The sequence below is a fragment of the Sorex araneus genome, chromosome 6 (assembly GCF_027595985.1).
Source record: "Sorex araneus isolate mSorAra2 chromosome 6, mSorAra2.pri, whole genome shotgun sequence".
Classification (NCBI taxonomy): Eukaryota; Metazoa; Chordata; class Mammalia; order Eulipotyphla; family Soricidae; genus Sorex; species Sorex araneus.
In genome coordinates, this window is record NC_073307.1 from 86,925,034 (window position 1) to 86,936,923 (window position 11,890).

At 47.0% G+C, this 11,890-nt stretch overlaps 1 non-coding gene across 1 annotated transcript; it reads right to left on the bottom strand.

Annotated features, from left to right (window-relative positions):
• Positions 1-10,654: 10,654 nt before the first annotated feature.
• Positions 10,655-10,737, bottom strand: LOC129406375 (small nucleolar RNA SNORA76). The gene has a single exon (XR_008630974.1). It is a non-coding gene; the product is annotated as a small nucleolar RNA SNORA76 (small nucleolar RNA).
• Positions 10,738-11,890: the final 1,153 nt, after the last annotated feature.

An 11,890-nucleotide genomic window follows, 5' to 3' on the forward strand; every position in this document is an offset into this window, starting at 1 on the left:
GCAGAGCCTGGCAAGCTCCCCGTGCGTACTGGATATGCCAAAAACAGTAACAATAAGTCTCTCAATGAGGGACCTTACTGGTGCCCCTCGAACAAATCGATGAGCAACAGGATGACAGTGACAATGATTGTTGAGTGGGAGGTGGTCCTATATAGGGCAAGACTGGCAGTGACGGGGAGTTGTGGCAGAGACACTTCTGTGCACTATTGCAGTGCAACCCCAGGGTTTTGGTCCATGATACAATGCTTTGCAGAGTTAAGTAGGACAGACTCCGGGGCTCTCTTCTGTTTCTGGTTTTCTGACTTAAAGACAGAGTGGATAAAAACCATCAAATTTCCTACCAACTTTAGGAAAGCCTATAGCACTGACTCTTCTCTGCTCAGACTTGTCTAATGACTCAGCATGGTCATTGTACCAGTCTGATGTCATTTGAGTCTTATTCTCAAAATTTCAAATGTGCCCTTTACCCAAGACCATTTGATAGAATGCACTGCATTGTAGCACTGTCGTCCCATTGTTCATCGATTTGCTCGAGCGGGCACTAGTAACGTCTCCATTGTGAGACTTGTTGTTACTGTTTTTGGCATATTGAATAAGCTACAGGTAGCTTGCCAGGCTCTGCCATGTGGGCAGGATACTCTCGGTAGCTTGCCGGGCTCTTCGAGAGGGACAGAGGAACCAAACTCAGGTCGGCCTCATGAAAGGCAAATGCCTTACCCGCTATGCTATCACTTCCAGTCCATTTGTCAGGAAAAATTCCAGATATTTAAGTTCAGGGGCCAGCAGAAGAGTTAGAGATAGAAGGAAGAGAAGGTGAGTCTGAAAAACAAAAGAAAAAAATCAAAAGCTAAAAAGGAATTGAAAAGGGGATTAAAATTTCATTAGTTTAGAAAGATTTTTACCTTCAAAAAAGAATCTGGGACTATTTAGAACCATGTAGAGCCTGAATCGATCAAGGGAACTTGACATACCAATCATTTTCCTGTTACATAATTTCCCAGTGAAGGATACAATTTTGTAAGACAATTTCATGACTATTCCACATTAGAAAAAAAAGTGTGTGCAGGGGCTGGAGTGATAGCACAGCGGGTAAGGCATTTGCCTTGCACGCAGCTGACCCGGCTTCGATTCCCAGCATCCCATAGGGTCCCCTGAGCACCACCAGGAGTAATTCCTGAGTGCAAAGCCAGGAGTAAGCCCTGTGCATTGCCAGGTGTGACCCAAAAAGAAAAAAAAAAGTGTGTGCATTGTCAGAAGTGCATGTAATGTAAGTGTAAGTGTGTACAGATAAGTGTGTGTACAGATAAGTGTGTACAGATGCTTTAAGTGTTATTTCCCATGTTGGGTTTCTGTTTGTACAGTCTTTAAGGGACCTGTGGAGGTGTCTCCTAGAAGATATTCCTTTCTCTGCCACACCTGAGGATTAAAATTATTCTATCACTGAGATAGTAGCACGGGCTAGCCTGTCTTCATGGCCTTATTTACTGTAATCTGTCTCTGACCCACAGATCGAAGATTGCTTTGAAACCTGAATCAGCATGCCACTGTCACTGTCACTGTCACTGTCACCATCATCCTGTTGTTCATTGATTTGCTCGAGCAGGCACCAGTAACGCCTCCATTGTGAGACTTGCTACTGTTTTTGGCATATCGGATACGCCATGGGTAGCTTGCCAGGCTCTGCTGTGAGGGTGAGACAGTCTCGGTAGTTTGCCGGGCTCTCCGAGAGGAATCAGCATATTAAGTAAAAAAGAAAGAACATGTTTAATGTAATGTGTCTTTTACTTTGTAATGATTGACTATCTCTGTGCCTCCTGCCTGAGTTTTAAGAGATCTACTCTATTTAACTCAAGGGGTTTTAACTACCACACCAGGCAAACACAACGGCAATAGTTTAACTTTATTAAAAAATCCTTCTGGGTTTGTGAAATGGTACCGTGGGTAGGATTCTTGCCTTGCACACAGCCACCCCAGGTTTGATCCTGGAATCTTGGTTGGTCCCTGAGCCCACCTAAGTGATTCCTGAAAGCAAAGCTGGAGTAAGCCCTGGGCACCACCAGGTGTGACATGCACACACACGCACACATACACACAAACACACACACAGAATTAAAACAACCCAAATAAACATTTTTTTTCTTGCTGATGTCATGATCCCATAGACAGTGTATTTAGAGGCATATCCATCTTATAGCAGTACCTGGTACCTGTGACATCGAAGGCAATTTATGTCATCAAATAAAATCTGGGGAAATCATCTTACCTTCCATGACAGAAAGAAATGGTGGGAGAGGGTGTTCTCGTGTCTTTTGAGGGCGAGTCTAAAGTGCTTTGTAATACTGCCCAGATTTCATCAGTAACAGAAGCCAGTGGTTGAAATTTAACCTAATAGCAGGGAGACTGAGAGACGTAAGGAGCCTGTGGATGTTTGGTACCGCAGAGCTTTGGCTTAGGGATTCCTACAGTCAAAATCACACCAAATGATGCTGGTCTTGTTCATTGGTATCGTTTCGATGTTGGTTTGGGACTAGAAACACTCATTACTTGCTGTGTTCAAGAGAATGAATGTGAGTCTTATTACAACCCAAGATTGGGTCTTAATTTTAATCCAAGATTTTAATCCCAATTGTTTTTTATCGACTTGTTCGGAATGGAACTCAGAATTCCTCCCCATGGAGTCTGTGTTCTTTGCTTTGATGATATGGGGGATGGGAAAAGAGACGCAGAGAAAGGGAGAGAAAGAGAGATGAGCGCGAGAGAAAGAAACAATGGGAGATGAGGAATGCAGGGGCAGCTGAAACATTGCCTCATGGTGTCCCCAGATTCCATCACTGGCTTCCAGAACACCCGTGTGTGACCTCACTGGATTCCAGTCTCTATATTTGCTCACCATCAGTGCCTATTACTGTAAATAATTGAAAGGAATATAATAGGGTGAGAATTATTGTGGCCTCCCCCCTTTGCCTTTCATAAAATCTTTTTATATCAGAGGGGTCTGGCCCCAGCCACTCCTAGCTCTATAATTATTTCTGGGGGCTGGGAGGACTAAGATTTAACTAATGATGTTTCATCATTCAATCTTGGGGCCCTTCGAGTCTTTTCTTCTTGGAGCAAAGAACTGGAGTTACAAGTGAACCTGGGTAATTTGTACTAATAGCATGTGACCATATTGGTGTAGTCCTAACTGTTATGAATAAGTGCATGAGACCCCAAGGCTGGTGTGCTCATTAGAGGAGGCTTCCCAGCTTCCTTAACTCCCCCTCAGTACATGAGATGGGTTTGAGTTTCATTGTCACCACTGGTAGGTTTCCGTTGTTTTCATGCCATCCTTTCTGCCTTGACTGTGACGCAGAATTCCTGAAGTGAAGATTTCTCTCCCTGGGATATCACCACAGTTCTGGAAGTAATCTAGGCTATGGTAAATTTTCAGGTCCCTAATGCAGACTTTGAAACTGTCTGCACTGTAGCACTGTCGTCCCGTTGTTCGTCGATTTTCTCGAGCGGGCACCAGTAACGTCTCCATGGTGAGACTTATTGTTACTGTTTTTGGCATATTGAATACGCCACGGGGAGCTTGCCAGGCTAGACTTTGAAACATGTGTATAAAAACTTTGGACAATAGCTAGACATGCTATAGGCATCATGATCTCGTGAAGAAATGCACTATAGAGACTTATAAGAATGCTATTTTTAGATCTAAAGAAGTTCAGAGACTTGGAAGTCCCCTCCTCTGTCCATCTTCATATGCCATCATACTGTCCCTTCTATTTCTGGGTTTTAAATAATTTGTCTGGGTATTTATGGTGGAGCAATAGCACAGCAGGTAGGGCGTTTGCCTTGCACGCAGCCAACCAGGTTCGATTCCTCTGTCCATTTCAGAGAGCCCGGCAAGCTACCGAGAGTATCCCGCTCACACGGCAGAGCCTGGCAAGCTACCCGTGGCATATTCGATATGCCAAAAACAGTAACAACAAATCTCACAATGGAGCTTACTGGTGCCCGCTCGAACAAATCGATGAACAACAGGACGACAGTGCTACAGTGCTACTTATGCTAGTAGACATATCTCTGGTTTTGCCCTTCTTCTTTCCTTTTGCGAAATGCCCTTCTTACCTTGTCCTGCTGTATAGTCAATTTATCCCTGAGTACCTGGATAATCATGTCTCTTCTTTAAAGCCATTTTAACTTTCATATCTACTAGACTGGGTTGGCCCCACCTGCTTTGTCTCGTAAATTATTTTTTTAAATAATAACTGTAAGCACACTAAAATACAAATAGAACACAATGATATGTTAACTGAATTTCTTCACCAACATACGTATCCAAGTAAGTCAACTCCATCCTCTCTATCTTAGTTAGTTCGTACCTGGTCTGATTTAGGAACATGGTAGAAACTTAATATATAGTTTGAGTGAATAAAGGCATTAAAATTGTTGCCTCTTTTCCTTATGCACAAAGATAACTTATAAGTCTGAGAAAGACAACAAATGTAGAATGCTTGGGATGCTTTAGGAAAAAAAAAAGGGACTCTAATCAAACATTATTTTGAGACTTCAATCCTCCTTTTGTCCTGATCTCCCAGTAAAACTGGTGACCATAGACAGTTTCTGTCCTACGGATGGGCTTCCCTTTTTTTACCTACTCTCTGTGCGGAATCAGAAGGGGGCTCAAGAGTCTTACTGTTGAGATATCAGGGGCTGCTGTTAAATTTAACACTCTCGGTGGCTGAGAAGTCCTGTGGCCTAGCCTAAGCCATTCTCCACCTAAGCTATTGTGCTTGGGTATTAATAGCCTTGGGCAGTGTTGTCTTGTGTGGGCAAGTGCTGCTTTTCTGAGCGGTGTAAGCCCCCATCTCCCAGAGACAAAGTGCTCCACAAATAACCACGGCATGTTCTGAATTCCTCTGGGCAAGGAGCCCTGGGCATAATGAACAGAGTCAAGAAAAGTGAGGTTCTGGACAGAGCATCTGACCCCAGTGGCTCCCTAGCAGCCTAGAGCCTGGAGCGGTGGCATAGGGTTGCCCATGGCAGGCTTAGGAGAAGTCCGGGTAGGCGGGAAAGGTTAGGACTCCTGGATTTCAAGTCTGGTTTTTAAAAGGAATCATCTGGAGATGGCAAATAAATTACTCCCACTTGTTGAGGTTGGGTTTCTTCTTCATCTGATTCGAGTTCTGCTTCTTTTATAGCGTGCTATAACGAGTGGAAGAATTGATAGTTGTGAAAGGCACTTCATGTTTGCAGAAGAAGGAAGAATGTATCGATGGGTGGGGGGTGGGGGGTGAGAAGGAGGAAGGGGATGGTGATGGCAGTGATGCTAAAGACTTGTGGAGAGCACATCTTTGATCAAAGTGGTGGATGGTTTTTATGATGAGTCACCTCTAGATCTGAGTCTCAAAGGGGCCCTCTTCCAGAACAAGGAACGAACTGAGAATGGGCTTTGCACTCTTCCCTTCCTCTTACCCCTGGAGCCGACGCAGCACTGCAAACTCTCCTAAACAAGCTTTGGATCCAACTCTCCCGGAAGGAAGTTCTACCTTCTCTTTTGCACCTCCACACAACCATTTTATTTTATTTTTTTAATTAACAGATGCCTTCTTTTTCACTAAAGAAGTAAAAAAAAATAGGGGCTGGAGAGATAGCACAGCAGGTAGGGCATTTGCCTCGCACGCTGCCGACCCGGGTTAAAATCCCAGCATCCCATATGGTCCCCTGAGCACCGCCAGGAGTAATTCCTGAGTGCAGAGCCAGGAGTAACCCCTGTGCATAGTCAGGTGTGACCCAAAAAGAAAAAAAAAAAAAAAAAAGAAGTTAAAAAAATATTCCTTTTGCAAAAGATTTTTCATTAAGTGCCTTAGTTCATGGTCCAGGCCTTCTTTCTCTCTATAACTACCGGAACAGTCTGGCATTTGGCTTGCTTTTTAGATGTGTGATTGTGGGCCAGCAACTTCATCTCCAGGTGCCTTTGTCTTTTCATCTGTGAGATCACTGTCACTGTCACTGTCATCCCATTGCTGATCGATTTGCTCGAGCAGACGTTAACCAGTAACGTCTCCATGGTGAGACTTGCTGTGAGATACCCCAATGATGCCTAGAGATGGCCTAGTGCGTGGCGCCACACATTTGGTAAAAGCTCAGGCAGTGTCACTGTCACCTGGTCTTGTATACTTTCCTCATCACTGACACCATCTAGTCCCATTATCTTTTTTGTTGTGGTGGTGGGTTTTTTTTTTTTTTTTTTTTTTTTGCTTTTTCATCACACCCGGCGATGCTCAGGGGTCACTCCTGGCTCTGCACTCAGGAATTACCCCTGGCGGTGCTCAGGGGACCATATGGGAAGCTGGGAATCGAACCCGGGTCGGCCGCATGCAAGGCAAACACCCTACCCGCTGTGCTATGGCTCCAGCCCCTAGTCCCATTATCTTTGAAGAGAATGGTTTTGCTTTGGGTAGGAGACTAACTTAAAAGGACACATACCTCATGACGACTGCCAGGAACCAAAAGAAACGGGGAAGAAATAGCCCAGGGTCCACTTCTGGTGTCAAGAGTCAGCACTCTAGACAATGTAATGCCACTGGACCCAACTGCCCATGGCCTTTCCTCTGTGTTGGACTGTGTGTACTGGATTTGGCACAGCACAACCTGTTAGCCAGAGTGAAGGGAACTCAGTGGGGCCCTGCGCCCAGAAACTACAGGTCTTTGTGTCCTAGAGTGGCTGTAACAAAAGACCACACGTAATAGAAATGTAATTTCTCACAGCTCACAGCTTAGAAGTCCCAAATAAAAGTCCAGGCTTTTCTGAAGGTTCTAGCGAAGAATCTATTCCAGATCTTTCTCCTAGCTTCTGTAAAGCCCTTGTCTTTGGGTAGCACAGTTCCATATTTCATTTACATTCTTCCTGATGTGTTTGCCTAGTGTCCCAAATATTTCTCTTTTATTTTATTTTTTTTTTCTGCTTTTGGGGTCACTCCTGGTGATGCACAAGGGTTACTCGTGGCTCTGCACTCAGGAATTGCCTCTGGCAGTGCTCAGGGGACCCTATGGGATGCTGGGAATTGAACCCAGGTCAGCTGCGTGCAAGGCAAACGCCCTACCCGCTGTGCTATTGCTCAAGCCCCAATCTTTCTCTTTTAAAGGACAATAGTGATATTGGAATATGGGCTAGTCTCATCATCTCATTTTGATGGAATTACCTCTGGGAAGATTCTTTCTCCAATAAAGTCATATTCTAAGCTTTGGGAGTTAGGATTCTAACAACATTTTGAAGTCAGTGGGCCTCCATGGGTGGCTTATGTAAGGTGGGGAGGAGAGAGATGGTCACTTTCTCCCTATCAGCCTCTGCCACCCCGGAATGGCTGGGAAGGCTAGGACTGATAAAGTCTGCCATGAACCCCTGTGCAGCACGGGCCAGAACCCCACCAGTCCTACCAGCTGACCATCAAGCCACACCTGATGTCCACTTGGTCTTTTTTTTTTCTTTTTGGGTCATACCCAGCATTGCACAGGGGTCACTCCTGGCTCTGCACTTAGGAATCACCCCTGGCGGTGCTCAGAGGACCATATAGGATGCTGGAAATCGAACCTGGGTTGGCCACGTGCAAGGCAAACACCCTCCCCACTGTGCTATCGCTCCAGCCCCTGACATCCACTTGGTCTCCAGGAGTTGATCCTTACACCAGATTTCTCCAGGCTCAAGTGAGAAATTGCTCTTTGCAGGAGAGGAAAGTCAGGCCTAGTCCTTACCCCGGTTTTGAGGTACTTTTGTCCTAACTCACAGAAAAGAATTTCAGGAGTAGACAAGCCGTGAAGTAAATACAGATTTTATTTGGAGGGTTTTAGAAAGGGGGGAGGAGGGAGAGAAAGTGGGAGAGAGAGTGCTCAAGGGAGAACACGGGCTTCTCCAAAGACAGAGAAAGCCCCGGCACACATCTCAAGAGGGGAGATGCGGGCGACACATGTGCTCAGTCACATGGGGACAGGCAGCACGTGGGCTCGGGCAGCCTATTCGAGCCTTTCCTTTGTTCAAGGTGGTGTTTAGAGGATTTCTTCAGTCTGCCTCCCCGAGGGGGCTTCTACCGAGGTAAAAGTCCATTGCTAGGGTAGTTGTCAAGAGGGTAGCGTTGGTGGTAGTTGATGGTCCTCTTTGAAATTCCTTATTTGGCCTTTGTTTCTGCTGGAGTGGGGAGTGAGTGGGGTCCAGCCTTCTCCTGGTCTGTTCCTGGTGCCAGGTGAAAGTCGAATCAGGCCTCAGATTGGCTTTTGCAACCTCCAGGGATATTATTTCCCAGGAATTCCAATGCCGTGGGGTGGGGGGCTGGGATGGGGGGAATCCTTCCCTATCTGTCTGCCTGCCTACAACAATTTGGTGCAGGTACAAGGGAGGTGCTGACATAATCTAATCCTTGCCATGTTGTTATCGGTACCCTCATTCTGGCAAGAAAAAAATGATGACAAGGAAGAACAATCTCCTCCCATCCCTACACACGCACGCGCGCACGCACACACACACACACACACACACACACACACACACAAAACCCTTTATTGGCTTTATTTTGAAGTCAAACACAGCAGTGCTTATTATCTGGGTTTAGGAGTCACCCCTGGAGGGAATCAAGGAACCACTTGTGGTGCTTAGATCAGAGTTAAGTCAGTTGCAGACAAGCAAGTACCTTTGCCCACCTCTCTCTCTCTCTCTCTGTCTCTCTCTCTCTCCCTCCCTCTCTTTCTCTCCCTCTCTCTGTCTCTCTCTCTCCCTCCCTCCCTCTCTCTCTCTCTCTCTCTCTCTCTCTCTCTCTCTCTCTCTCTGGCTCCTGTCTCTCCCCCACCCCCACAGGTTTTTTCCCCCCTGTATCACTGTCATCCCGTTGCTCGTCAATTTACTCAAGTGGGCACCAGTAACATCTCCATGGTGAGACTTGTTGTTCCTGTTTTTGGCATATCAAATACCCCACAGGTAGCTTGCCAGGCTCTGACTTGTGGGCGGGATACTCTCGGTAGCTTGCCAGGGCGAGAGAGAGGGGGGCTCTCCAAGAGAGGCAGAGGAATCGAACCCGGGTCAGCCACGTGCAAGGCAAACGCCCTACCCGCTGTGCTATCGCTTCAGCAAAAATTTATGAGGAAAATTAAGAGGGGATAAAAGAGGCAAACTTAGGGGCTGGAGCAATAGCACAGCAGGTAGGGCGTTTGCCTTGCATGCGGCAGACCCGGGTTCGAATCCCAGCATCCCATAGGGTCCCCTGAGCACTGCCAGGAGTAATTCCTGAGTGCATGAGCCAGGAGGAACCCCTGTGCATCGCTGGGTGTGACCCAAAAAACCAAAAAAAAAAGAGCCAAATTTAAATACATACTCAAGAGAGAACACGGATTTCTCCAGAATGAAGGGAGCCCATACACATACCAAACATGAATGTGCTGGCCATCTCCTTGGGGTGGGAAAATGGATGTTAAAACATAAAAGCGCACAACTCAAGAAAGGAGATGTGGACTTGCACGCCCAGTTAGTTTAGATATTGTTTGTCCCAAATTGCCCCCCACCCCGTCCATTGCCTTACCCAGAGTGGCTGCCAAGGGGGAGAGCTGGCCAGGTACGTGGGTTCAGGGACTAAGACTCCAGGTCACGTGACTGCAGTGGAGACTGGTCGGCTATCTTGCTGCCTCCCCACCTGCTTGGGGTCCTGACTGTCACGCCCATGAACTACAAACTGTCTCCGGGCGCATCAACGGCCTTGATCCAGAAACTTCTAAATGAATCTCAAAAATGGATCAGCTCCCTACAGAGATGTCTCTGGACCCCAACCATGTACAATTTTAGAATTCCAGAAGTGCAGGACCGCTCTTGTGGCTGTGTGACCTCTCGTGATATTCATAATAGCGCTGTAGCACTGTCAGCCCATTCTTTATTGATTTGCTGGAGCGGGCACCAGTAACGTCTCCATTGTGAGACTTGTTACTGTTTTTGGCATATCGAATCCGCCATGGGGAGCTTGCCAGGCTCTGCCTTGCAGGCAGGATACTCTTGGTAGCTTGTTGGGCTCTCCGAGAGGGAACGGAGGAAAACGCCCAGCCACTGTGCTATATTTGTAATAAGCAATACAAAATAATTTCTCTAGCATCTTCCCCTGGCAGGCAGGCTTGAATGGCAGTGGGAAAATTCAAAATAACGGTGGTGGGAGGGTGTCATGGTGGTGGGATTGGTGTTGAAATACTGAATGTAATGGATTCATGTGAACAACCTTATGAAAATATAATTTTAAAATTTTTAAAAAGCAGAGGCCGGGAGAGCTGGGGGCAGTAAATTGTCCTTTTTGATATTCTTCCTTGGCCTTTGTTCCAGAGGTGGAGCCTTTCCTCCCAGGAATGCATCCTAGCATCCTGGAATTCTGCATCTCAATGGTTCTCCAGGCTCCTGGGAGATGAGTTCTTTGTGTCAAAGGCCCCCATGCCCTTAGGGATAAATAGTCACTTTTGTCAAATATATTGGAGAAGGAGCTCCCTGGATTAGTGGTGCACAAGTTTCTGAGTACTGAGTTCCCAAGGCTGCTGGATTTGGGCAGGGGGTCCTAGCTGTCACCATGCACACATGTCACACCCAGCTAGTGAAAAGACTGCTGACAAGGGGCAGGGTGGGGGTGGTGGTGGGGGTGCTGGTGACCTCACTTATGACCTCAGCTAGTGTTCTGGCACTGAAGCCTGGCCCTGAGGCCACCTGCAGGCACAATGGGGGCTCAAAGGCAGTGCAGCTTCTCCCAATTCTTTTCTTTTCTTTTTTTAAATTTTATTTTATTTATTTTTTTAATTAGTAAATCACCATGAGTTACAGTTACAAACTTATGAACTTTCATGTTTGCATTTTGTTTACTTCTCTCCACCAGTGTCCAGTCCTCTCCACCAATGTTCCCAGTATCCCTCCCACCCTCCCACCCCATCCCCCCCACCCCACCCCACCTCTGTGGCAGGGCATTCCCTTTTGTTCTCTCTCTCCTTTTAGGTGTTGTGGTTTGCAACAGAGGCACTGCGTGCCCATTGTGTTGGGTACTATATTCTATTTTCAGCGCACATCTCCCATCCCGTGTGGGTCCTCAAACCACACTTTACCTGGTGTTCCCTTCTCTATGCGAGCTGCCCCTTCCTCCAGCGTGGCAATTCATTTTTTTGCGGGGGGGTCACACCCGGCAATGACAGGGATTACTCCTGGCTCATGCACTCAGGAATTACTCCTGGCGGTGGTCAGGGGACTATATGGGATGCTGGGAATCGAACCTGGGTCGGCCGCGTGCAAGGCAAACGCCCTCCCCGCTGTGCTATTGCTCCAGCCCGGAGTGTGGCAATTCTTAAACAAAGAAATCAAGAACTGAGAAGAGAAGCACCTACAAATCTCTGACTAAAATTCCCAGCCAGAGATGGGACTTAGCAGCGACGTCACACAGCTGCCTCTGCTCAGGAGTATCACTGTCTCACTGTCATCCTGCTATTCATCGATTGTGAACTACTTTTCACTGTATCACTGTCATCCCGTTGTTCGTCGATTTACTCGAGCGGGTGCCAGTAACGTCTCTATTACACTCAGCCCTGAGATTTTTGCAGCCTCTCCTTACTCGTCTTTCCCAACAGTCGGAGGCTCTTACAGGGTCAGGGGAATGAGACCTATTGTTACTGTTTTTGGCATATCGAATACGCCACGGGGAGCTTGCCAGGCTCTGCCGCTGCCCAGGAGTAGAACTAGAATTGGCTTTCCTCCCCGCCAGTCAGGGACTCTGGGACTGGGGTTTCAATGCACAGGCACACACTAGCCAGGTCACTTGCTGTTCGTGAAAGTCTGCGAAAACGCTCCCCAGAGCAGGAGCTCAAGGGCCAGGGTGTATCTGTGGCGTAGATTTGAAATCAGAGTGGA